Below are 12,169 nucleotides of genomic sequence, written 5' to 3'. Positions count from 1 at the left end.
CGAGCAAAAGTTCAAACAGAAGAAGCGAGACTTTGGATCTGCAAATCCAAAGCCCAAAGGACAAACCCAAGGCGGGGTGACCCAAGACAACCTGTCGAAGCCGCAAGAAAAGAGCAACACCACGAAGCTGAATAAGGACACAGGAAAGTGGTGTGAGTTCCACAAGAGTCCCTGAGCTAGAACCTGACAAGGGAAATGGCAAAGGGAAGCAGATCATTGATGTGGATCCCAGCGCCACTGTTGCCACCGCCAAGATCCAGAAAAATGAGCCCGAAGATCCAGAGGAGGGGAAACGTCTTTTCCACTCACAGATGTGGGTGAAGGGTTCGCCGCTGCAATTCATTGTCGACAGTGGCAGCCAAAAGAACCTCATTTCCAGAGGTCGTGAAGCGGTTGGGCCTACCAACTACACCACACCCACAGCCGTACAGTATTGGGTGGCTTCATGAAGGACGAGATCTCAAAGTTTGCCAGCAGTGTCGCCTTCCCTACAGCATCAAGCCCTTCACAGACAAGGTATTGTGTGATGTTACACCTCTGGATGTTTGTGATGTACTATTAGGCCAGCCATACTTGTGGAGGCGACATGCTGTGTATGAGTCAAAGCCTCGCGCTGTCATTATTTATTTGAATAATTCATTATACAGGATACCGGAGGTAGCCCCACCTACCGCCACCTCTTTGATCACTGCTGAGAAAGGCAACAAGCTCATCTCCTAGACTAGGAAATTCTTTTTCTGTCTGATTCGCTCCCAAAGTAAGGGGAAGATCGTTGCTACATCCATGACCCCCGCAAAGGGTTCCTCCACGCAGTAGCAACAACAAAGGGATACGGTCATGATAGAACACATGAACAACTTCTCCTCACTCACAGGGGTACCTGATCCGGATTTAAACAGGAACGCAACAAATTACAGAGATAACCATATACACAAAGATGCAGCGGAAATAATACTTCATTTCATTAATGGAAAATACTGAAATATGCTTACAAACAGAAATGGCAATAAACTAGCTAGGGCGATGGTAGCTTATCTCTGAGAAGAGATGTGATGGCTACATGCCTCTGAACTGTGTTACAATGAAGCTCGAAGGCCTATTTATTGTTGATAAACAATGGAAAAACCCTTAACATTCCAAAACCTAACCCTAGGAGATGAAACGCCAAACTGTGGGCCCCGTTTGGGGGTAAGTTGGTACATCAACTTCCCGGGGTCGTAACTTTGGCATATGATCTCCGTTTGACGCGTACAATAGCTCATTAGAAAGATCTATCCGAGCACTATCATTGTTGGAACGGGCAACACCAGTCCATTCCATGGACTGGTGTTGCCCCTGGATTCCCCAAAAAACGTCGTTTAGGGCCTCAAAACGGCTCCGGAAGTTCAGGACCCGAAAAACTGCTAAAAATAGTAAGTTGTGCTACAATTAAGGAAACTGAAAATGCTGAGAAAGACAATGGTGGGGGTCCAGGTGGACTTGGCAGGTGGCCACCAATATCCACTTGGATCATTCCTCCCCCCTTAGGAAGCAATGGTCCCCATTGCGTTGAGCTCCTCCATGAGATGAGGAAACTTCTGCTGAACTTGTTCCCTGGTGAGCCACTTGCCCTGCTGAAGGAGTTGGCCCGCTTTGACAACTCAATACAGTTGGATATTCTGTTGGCGAGTGTTCTTGATCTGTGTGTCCATGATCCGATCAGTTGCAGCTTGTTCCATGCAATCTGGATTTAATTCTGTGGGTTTGAGCTGTTCTGCAATGTCGGATGTGTCTAGCAATGGTGGAAAGTATGGCCGAAGGTGGTCCACATTAAATACTGGGTGCAGGCCAAGGAATGGGGGAATGCTGAGCTCAAATGCATTGTCTCCCATAGCCTTAGTAATGGTGTAAGGACCATATCGGAGTGGTCTCAATTTCCGATAGGCTCCAGTAAGGCGTTCCTTTTGCAAATGCAACCAGACTTTGTCGCCCACCTGAAACTTGTGTGGCACCCGATGTTGATCATGTCGCTGCTTGTACTTGGCATTTGATTTCTCAAGAATGTCATGGACCTGTTGGCGAATATGTTGGATGCGCTCAATGAAGCTGGTGGCCTTATCTGTTTCGGACTGGACATGAGCTGAATTCATGTGAGTAGCTGCAAGTGGCATGGCCACATCAATGGGGCATAGTGGCTGGAATCCCAAACCCACCTGAAAAGGGCTATGGCCAGTGGAGCTGTGAAGAGCTCGGTTGTAGCTGTGCTGAACGTAGGGGAGGCTCTCGTCCCATGTGCGTGGATGCTTTGAGTTATACATGCGCAGAATGTGCACAATCATCCTATTGACAACCTCTGTCTGGCCATCAGTTTGAGGATGGAAGGCTGTGGACTTCGTGAGTTTGGTGTCCAGCATTGACCAGAGGCTGGACCAAAAGGTGCTGAGAAACCGACTGTCCCGATCTGAGATGATAGACTGTGGGATCCCAAAGTGCACCCACACTCGTTCAAAGAAGAGTTTAGCAGTGGCTTCTGTTGTGATATTCTTCTTGCAGGCCATCATAATGGCCATCTTTGAGAACCTGTCGACGACCACAAAAACACAGTCATTTCCATGCTTAGTGGAAGGAAGGCCTGACATGTAATCCATGGAGATGGATTCCCAAGGTCGACTAGGGGTAGGCAACGGGGTATAGAGGTAGGCAACGGGGTATAGAGGCCTTGCTTCTTAATGGTCGGTTTGGCAATGGCACAGGCAGTACATGATCGGATGTACTTCCCAACATCCTGTCGAAGATTCGGCCAATAGAAATAGTTTTGCAGTACTGCCACTGTTTTCTCGACCCCGAAATGCCCAGCAGCCCGACTGTAGTGTGCTTCCCAAATCATCTTGGCACGCTCGCTTGAAGGAACACAAAGGTGACCGAGGTGGCATAATAGGGCATCCTGGAGGTGAAAATCTGCAACCTGCCGACCCTCCAAGAGTGTCTGGTATGTGTGGCCGAATTCTGGGTCGCTTTTGTAGAGAAGTGGCCAATCAGAAGTCTCGTGCCCACAAGAGTTGAGCACGGTGGTTAGCGCCATGATCGGTGGTCGACTGAGGCAATCTGCAACATTATTGGTGCTGCCCTTTTTATACTTGATATTCAAGTGAAACTGTTGCAGGTATGTAGACCACTTTTGATGGCGATCATTCTGCAATTTCCCTTGGGTCTGTATGAACTGCAGAGGTCGGTGGTCTGTGTGGATGACCGTTTCCTTCCCCAAAATGTAATGCTTCCATTGTCGGCAAGCCTGTACAATGGAATACATCTCTTTATCATAAGTGGGGTACTTCCGGACTGTGTCTGAAAGTGTTTCACTGTGATATGCCACTGGATGTCCATGTTGAATAAGCACTGCCCCAATAGCATAGTCAGAGGCATCTGTCTCGACCTCAAATGGTTGTTGTAAATCTGGTAACGCGAGCAATGGTGCCGTGCAGAGGCGATCCTTCAACTCCCTGAATGCCTTCTGTTGAGATTCAGACCAAAAGAATTTTGCTTTCGCCCCGCCCTTGGTGACTTGACTCAAGGGCCAAGAAATATGAGAAAATCCCAACACAAACCTGCGATAGAAGTTGGCAAGACCTAGAAAGCTGCGGAGCTCTGTTAGAGTGGTTGGAGAGGGCCAATCCCGAATGACTTGGACCTTGGCTGGATCGACATGCACCCCCTGTTCATCAATGATGTATCCCAGATACTGAACCTCGGTCATGCCAAAAGTGCATTTCTCCAAATTGGCACATAGCTTGTGTTGCCGCAGTGTTTGGAGAACCTGTCGGATGTGGTGGAGGTGCTCTTCCCAACTCTGGCTGAAGATCAAAATGTCATCCAAGTATACTACTACAAAGGAGTTGGTGAATGGCCGCAAGATGTCATCCATTAGCCTCATAAAGGTTGCAGGAGCATTCGTCAATCCGAAAGGCATGACCAACCATTCAAAGAGGCCCTCCTTGGATTTGAAGGCAGTCTTCCACACATCTGAGGGTTCAATTGGTACCTGGTGATATCCTGACTTCAGATCGATCTTGCTGAAATATTTCGCCCCCTTTAGTTGGTCTAGGAGGTCATCAATCCGCGGGATCGGGTACCTATTACGGACAGTGATCTTGTTCAGCGCCCGATAGTCAATACAGAGTCTCCACGTCCCATCCTTCTTCTGTACCAACACTATCGGGCTCCCACAGGGCGAAGAACTCGGACTGATGTGACCTTTCTGTAGGAGCTCTTGAATCTGCCTCTTGATTTCATTATTCTCCAGAACGGAGCGTCGATAAATTGGTCCATTGGGTAGCGGCGCACCTGGGGTCAGATCGATGGAGTGCTTGACTTGACAGTGCAGAGGAACCCCTGCCGGGGAGGTGAAGATGTCTTCGTACTCCTCCACAATCTTGTCCATCTGTAGCTGTCGTGCAGAGGGACCCTGTTTGGAGGCCGCGGCCACTGTCTTCTTCTTCCCTTGAGGGCGTATCATCAGGAAAACAAATTTCCTGGTTTTGGAAATGATCTTATTGCATTGTTTTGCAGTAATCAAAGAGATGGCGGCAGGTGGTGCTACCTCTGGTATCCTGAACAACTTATTTCCCAATGTAATAATAACAGCACGGGGCCTTGATTCATACACAGCATGTCGCTTCCACAAGTATGGTTGTCCTAGTAATACATCACAAACTTCAAGGGGAGCAATGTCACACAATACCTCATCCGTGAAGGGCTTGATGTTGTATGGAAGGCGACACTGCTGGCTCACGCGAAGATCTCGCCCTTGGTGAAGCCACCCAATGGTGTATGGTTGTGGATGTGCTGTGGTCGGTAAGCCCAACCGCTTCACGACCTCTGCCGAAATGAGGTTCTTTTGACTCCCGCTATCAACAATGAACTGTATCGGGGAACCCTTTACCCACATCTGGGAGTGGAAGAGACGCTCCTCCTCCTCTGGATCTTCGGGTTCATTTTTCTGGATCTTTGCGGTAGCAACAGTGGCGCTGGGATCCGCATCAATGATCTGCTTCCCTTTTTCATACCCCTTATCGGGTTTTGACTCAGAGTCGGAACATGCATCTGATTCTGAAACCTTTAGCTCAGCCACCAGTGACTGCTTGGCCCGACACTCACTTGTGTTGTGAGTGGAGCTCTTATGGAACTCGCACCATTTTCCAGTGTCCTTTCTCGGCTTCGCGGCATTGCTCTTTGCTTGTAGCTTCGGCTGGTTGTCTTGGGTTGTCCCGCCTTGGCTTTGTCCTTTGTTCTGTGGTTTAGGGGCACCTTTCCCCTGCTTTGGATTCGCAGATCCAAAGTCTCGCTTCTTTTGTTTAAACTTCTGCTCGACCTTGGCGGCATACCGGTATGCTGCGCCGAGCGAGGGGATGTTTAGGAACTGTATTTCTTCCTGGATGTACTTGTGCAGGCAGCCACGGTATTTGAGTATCAAATGTTGCTCCGAATCCTTGATACCCAACTTTGTGCGAAGGGTATGGAAAAGATTGGTGAACTCCGGCACGTCTTGGTCCCTTCCCTGCCGCAGCGTGGTCCACTTTATGTATTCATCCTCATAGCTTCCGACAGGGTAGTACTGCTCCTTGATGGCATCCCGGAACGAATCCCAGGTGGGTGCGGCTGAAAATAGTGAGCCAGTACTTTCATCCTTCTGCTCGCAGTAGGTTTCCCACCAGTCCTTGACGTGGGGGGCTGCTTTGAGAAGAGCAAAAACAATCTTTTCCCGACTCGAAAATTCATGAACAGAAAAATAACCCTCTAGCAGATTTAACCATTTATCTACGGCATCGGCGTCTATCTGACCCTCGAATATGGGGATTTCAAAATTAACTTGTACCTTAAAGGGTGTGGCGTTTCCAGAGGAGCTGCTGGAAGCCGATGCGCCGCTTCTGGGTAGCCGCTGAAGGATCTGCGCAAAGCTGTCCATCATCGCGTTCCGTTGTCGCTCGAGCGCTTCTTCGAGCAAGATTTTGATGGGATCTCCTGCCCCCTCGTCTTTCTTCTCGTCCGCCATGGGAGGCCGTCGGGATTTGCAAGGCTGGTCTTGCAAAGGTTCAACCAGTTCAAGCCCTAACTCCTTATATCCCGACCTTGTTGGGGACATGCAAAGAAAAACAGAGAAAAAGCAGACCGCTCTGATACCACTGATTCGGATTTAAACAGGAACGCAACAAATTACAGAGATAACCATATACACAAAGATGCAGCGGAAATAATACTTCATTTCATTAATGGAAAATACTGAAATATGCTTACAAACAGAAATGGCAATAAACTAGCTAGGGCGATGGTAGCTTATCTCTGAGAAGAGATGTGATGGCTACATGCCTCTGAACTGTGTTACAATGAGGCTCGAAGGCCTATTTATTGTTGAGAAACAATGGAAAAACCCTTAACATTCCAAAACCTAACCCTAGGAGATGAAACACCAAACTGTGGGCCCCGTTTGGGGGTAAGTTTGTACATCAACTTCCCGGGGTCGTAACTTTGGCATATGATCTCCGTTTGACGCGTACAATAGCTCATTAGAAAGATCTATCCGAGCACTATCATTGTTGGAACGGGCAACACCAGTCCATTCCATGGACTCGTGTTGCCCCTGGATTCCCCAAAAAACGTCGTTTAGGGCCTAAAAACGGCTCCGGAAGTTCAGGACCCGAAAAACTGCTAAAAATAGTAAGTTGTGCTACAATTAAGGAAACTGAAAATGCTGAGAAAGACAATGGTGGGGGTCCAGGTGGACTTGGTAGGTGGCCACCAATATCCACCTGGATCAGTACCACACAAGTTTCATGTGGGCGACAAAGTTTGGTTACATCTGTAGAGAGAACGCCTTACCAAAACCCATCAGAAACTCAGACCACTCCGACATGGTCCTTACACCAATACCAAGGCTACGGGAAACAATGCTTTGAAGCACAACATTCATCCATTCCTTCGCTTGCACCGAGTGTTCAATGTGGACAGTTGTCGACCATGCTTTCCACAATTTCTGGACATATCAGAGATTGCAGAACAGCTCACTAGAGACCCAAATCAGCAAAAGCTTCCTCATCTCAAGGAGGAACTCAACGCAATGGGGACCATTGCTTCCTAAGGGGGGAGGAATGATCCAGGTGGATATTGGTGGCCACCCGCCAAGTCCACTTGGACCCCCACCATGGTTTCTTTCAGCGTTTCAGTTTCCTTAATTGTAGCACAATTTACTATTTTTAGCAGTTTTTCGGGTCCTGAACTTCTAGAGCCCTTTTGAGGCCCTAAACGACGTTTTTTGGGAAATCTGGGGGCAACATGAATCCCCTTCCCAAAGTGGTATTGCTCGGATAGATCTTTCTAACGAACTATGGTACGCGTCAAACGGAGATCGTATGCCATAGTTACGACCCCGGGAAATTGATGTACCAATTTACCCAAATGGGGCCCACAGTTTGGCGTTTCATCTTCTAGGTTTAGGTTTTGGGATGTTAAGGGTTTTCCATTGTTTCTCAACAATAAATAGGCCTTCGAGCCTCATTGTAACACAGTTTAGAGGCATGTAGCCACCACATCTCTTCTCAGAGATAAGCTACCATCGCCCTAACTGTTTATTTCCATTTTCTGTCTGTAAGCATATCTCAGTATTTTATATTAATGAAATGAAGTATTATTTCCGCTGCATCTTTGTGTTTATGGTTATCTCTGTAATTTGTTGTGTTCCTATTTAAATCTGGATCAAAGAGACCCTTTAGAAAGAGTGCTATGCATTACTGATAATATAACTAATGAGTATAGATAACATCTAGATTCCATAGTCTCTGAAAAGATAATAGTACCTGCGCTTGATTTTGCAAGTGGTGCAGTGATGAAATAGATAATACATTTTTATTAATATCCAACCTAAGCACAATACAGGGAAATGGGCACACACTTGAAACGTGACACTTCCAAAATTTGGAACCAAAACAACATATTAAAAGATGCAATAAAAAATGGAACGAGAGCATAAATGTTGAATCTAATCATGTCATACTTCAAATAAATAGTGCAATTGTAGGTTGGCTCTTCTAGCATCAAATGGAGCAGCTTGTAATGATTCTAGGGACCATTATAATATCTATGATTCTAGGGACCACGTTGTTGTACATGTTGATACTATTGATGTGCTCCTCGATTCAGTTTTGTTGGGTGTATTAGGTGCATGTCAGGAGCCTTGACAATTTATTACTTGTTCACCCAATTCTCGCATATTCAAAGATTACTCTTGGTTTGTCAAAGAAAAACTATTTGTTGAAAAGTCCTTTACATTGTATCAGGCATTACACCAGTTTGCAGTTGCAAGTTTTCTCACATATTATTGGTATCTTTGTTCCTCACAAGTTCCAGATTGGGGACCGAGGCATTGGGACTCTTTTCGTCATCAGGGAGTGGATTAGGGCATGCATGGCATAAGGAGATGATGGTGCGAAGAAGCGCTTTACCCCATCTCATGCCCGTCTTCTACAACAAAGCGAAAATAATATAATCGGGTCAGTGTTTGAATTCCTTTTGCAGGGCCTTCACGCGGGGAACAAACCTGGGATCGATCCAAAATTTTTGATAAATCTCTTGGGGCAACATATTTTTATTATCGGGCCCTGTCTGCAGCAGAGCAAGCAATCCCCTACATTTCCAGCTCTGCACGAAGTCATCTGGTGAAGCGAAGCAGAGATGGCTTTTGCCCATGTGTTCCAATGTACACATCCAACTTGTACGCGACTCATCAAACTATCAGGGAAATGCTTGTAACAGAAACCCCTGTTTTGTCTCGATTTTGGAGCGAAGGCTGGAAAATTTGAAACGTAACCATTTGGAGGACGGGTGGTGAGTCACCTGTCTTCGCCTTCCAGATACGGCTGGAGCTAACCAACCATATATTGGGTATTTAATGCCCTCAGAGCAGCACGCTACTTAGCCTGATAACACGGGAGCTGGAAAATATTATTTAATGTCGAATTTGCCCGCTCCCGTGTTATCACGTTAAGTCACGTGCTGCTCTGAGGGCATTAAATACCCAATATATGGCTGGTTAGCTCTTTCCAACATGGTCATGCGGTGATTCCCAAGCACTCGACGACGTGAAAAGGACGTCGAATTCTCGGTGACGGGCAACCTAGGTTTTCCGACGGTCACGTTTTCCAGTTAAAATGTGGCGTCAATAGACTACTCCATATTTTAGTGTTAAAAAATGATTAATGTTGATTGCATTCAAAATGTGAGGATCTAAATTATTATTATAAAAAGAGATTTAGTATTAGGGTTTTGCAGTGATGATTGACGCAATGTGATTCATTCCACTAGTTTCAATCTTACTTCTTCACCTTTTTGAGCATCACTCGATGCAATGAGTGTTAAGTAGACTATTCAAAAATCATGAGAAATTAGTTAGTTACGGCTACCTCTCATGAAAATAGTCATAAATGAACGACTTAGAGTAGTTGAATCCCAAAATGATATCTAATAATATATTTGTTAAAAGTTTAATATTTTATTTATAGAATTCAAAAATAATATATTTATTTAGAAAAATGAGTGAGGCTCTGAATTATTATTATGAGTCTTTAAATTATTATTATAATAATATATTTGTTAAGAGTTTAATATTTCATTTATAGAATTTAATAATAATATATTTGTGGTTTAATATTTCATTTATTGAAATTAAATTCAAGTGGAAATAATAATAATATTTGTTTTCAATAAATTAAATTAAATTAATAAAAATTAAATATATTTATTTAAAAATAAAATATTTTTTCCTCGATGGGTGAGATCAGGGTAGCACGTGGAGGCTGCCTCTCATGTGTGAAAACAAGTGGATATTATGGGAAGGACGGGCCTCCCGGTCCATTCACATCTTCACATGCATTGGGAGAGGTACTGCCTTAATATCAACCATTTGTGTGAGTAATTACTCAACGTCTGTGTGCGGGGGGGGGGGGGGGGGCAGAGTGTTAAGGCAACGCGCGATGAATGCACCAAGCATTCCTCTCTGCATTCAAATATGGTGTTGGGAGTTGTGGTGGCTGTTGGGGAGGAGGAAGCGTCAGAGGTCAATGCTTGTTGGAAAAGAGAGTGGTTGCTCACTGTGGAAATATACAAGGGTAGTGGGCTTGTTTGGTCCTTGCGGTTAGGAATCCTGATTATTGGTGGCGGAAGGAAAGATTGGGCGCAAAAGAAAAACTCGTTGTGTGGAGGTAATCCGTTATGTCTCGTTCTTACAGGGTGGTGGAGCTCGTCGGTAAGGAACCCCTGTAGTCGGAGGAGGAAGCCCAAGTGCCCCTGCTCTAATAGTGATTTCTGGTGCGACAGGGCTTGGTGGGTTTGCCTATGGTTTCTCGCTGTTGAATTTGGTAGGTGGTGGTCGATTTTGCGCTTGTCTCAGGACGGAAACAACTCCCCTATCCCTGGGTGGCGCTCCATCATTGGTGGTATTCTGGAAGGTGGAGGTGTCAGGATTATCTGGTGGGGGTGGTCCTTCATGGGTAGAAGGAGCCATCTTGGTGAATTCATGTTATTCTGGGCACTGCTCCTCGGGTCTTCTGTCTACGGGGAGTGTTCTTTCGGGTGGAAAGTCTGGTGTTTGGTGCTTGTTCAAGGCGTGTATATGTTGTTGGGAGTTATGAAACCGTCGACGTGAAGGGGTTGCTCATCCTCCCTTATTGCCGTTGCTTCTGATGGCGTGACAGACCAGGCTTTGGTCACAGTGACACCTTGTCGAGGTGGCAAAATGGTTATGCGTGTGCAGAAAGGCAATGTAGGCATGAGAGGAGGCCGTAGAGGTGAAGGGTTGCATAGTGATGGGTAGACTTGCAGGGGCGGTGACACCTATGGTAGCAGGGCAAAGCGTGGGCCGACAACACTCGAGGCTCAGGAGGGGTAGGGTCTCCAGCACTGCTTCCTGGAGAGCTGCCGCACTCTCATTGCCAGTTTTATGGACAAGGTGGGTGTCGCAGAACGACAAGACGCGAGGAGCATGCGATACAGATGGCCTCTTTGGAGCGGTTGCATTACTTTCAAAGTCAACCCCGGGAAAGACTGGTTGTGGTCTGGTAGGGGCAAAACCAACTCACGGAGAAAATAGAAAATCTAGAGACATGGATGGCGCATTATGAAGGACACGTCCGGTTTGACTTTCGCCCTTCTCCGCCTCTTGGAATGGCCCTAGACAACCCTGCATCCATTACGTCAGACGACTAGTACGATTTTTGGTGTTTTTTACGTTTTAGCTGTGTTTTGGTGCCTTTGGCCCAACCGTTTATGGACGATGTCCTCAGCTACCTTTTTATATTTTTGTCATTTGGTGAACTTTTTGGTCAACAAACCCGGTCGGGATGAGACCACCTATTTTGAGACGGAGTGCATATACTCCTTTTTTAAACATTAATAAAAGATTGACTTAAAAAATAAATTAGCATATATTTTCTACACATTTAATTTAATTAATTTATATGAAATTTAACTCTTATTAAGTTTTAATTTAAATTTTATGTGAAAAATAAAAAAAGAAAAGTAAACCTATCCAAAAAGGAATGGAATTAAAGATGGAGGTTTAAATATCCCAAGGATAGAGATTTAGAGATTTCTAAATAACCAATCTTATAACTCATTGTAAATGTGACATGAAAAGATTAAGAATAAAAGTTAATGGTTAGAGATGAAAAAATAAACTATTTTTTAATAGATTAAACAAATTTCAAAATACACTCAATTTGATTAAAAGAATTTCGATTTATACTTAATTTCTTTTTTAGATGAAACAATTATGTTTTTGTTGGAAAAGTAATAAAAATTTAGGTATGATTTTGAAAAAAATTGGTGGAAATTTTTGAAAATCTCGATTATAGCTAGGTGCTTCAAGAGTTCTTGATATTGCTACATCCATTTCCACTATTAAAAAAAATGATTTAAACATTCTCGGAGTCAAATTTCTTGAAGAATTTCTGACCAGATTCCAGAAAAAAATTCACCATCCAAGTGAAATTGTAACCTCGTTAGACAATCCTTTTAACCCGATCTATGCCAAACCAACCTTAAATATTTTTATAAATACCATATTGAATAAATAATTAGAAGAACTAGGCGAAACGAACATTTAAAAAGTTTGAAACTCCCATATCAAACAAGTGCTACGTAGTAG

Source organism: Pinus tabuliformis, chromosome 7 (genome assembly GCF_031772625.1).
Source record: "Pinus tabuliformis cultivar Carrire ecotype Pingquan chromosome 7, CPIR1, whole genome shotgun sequence".
Taxonomy (NCBI): Eukaryota; Viridiplantae; Streptophyta; class Pinopsida; order Pinales; family Pinaceae; genus Pinus; species Pinus tabuliformis.
This window is presented reverse-complemented; position numbering follows the sequence as displayed.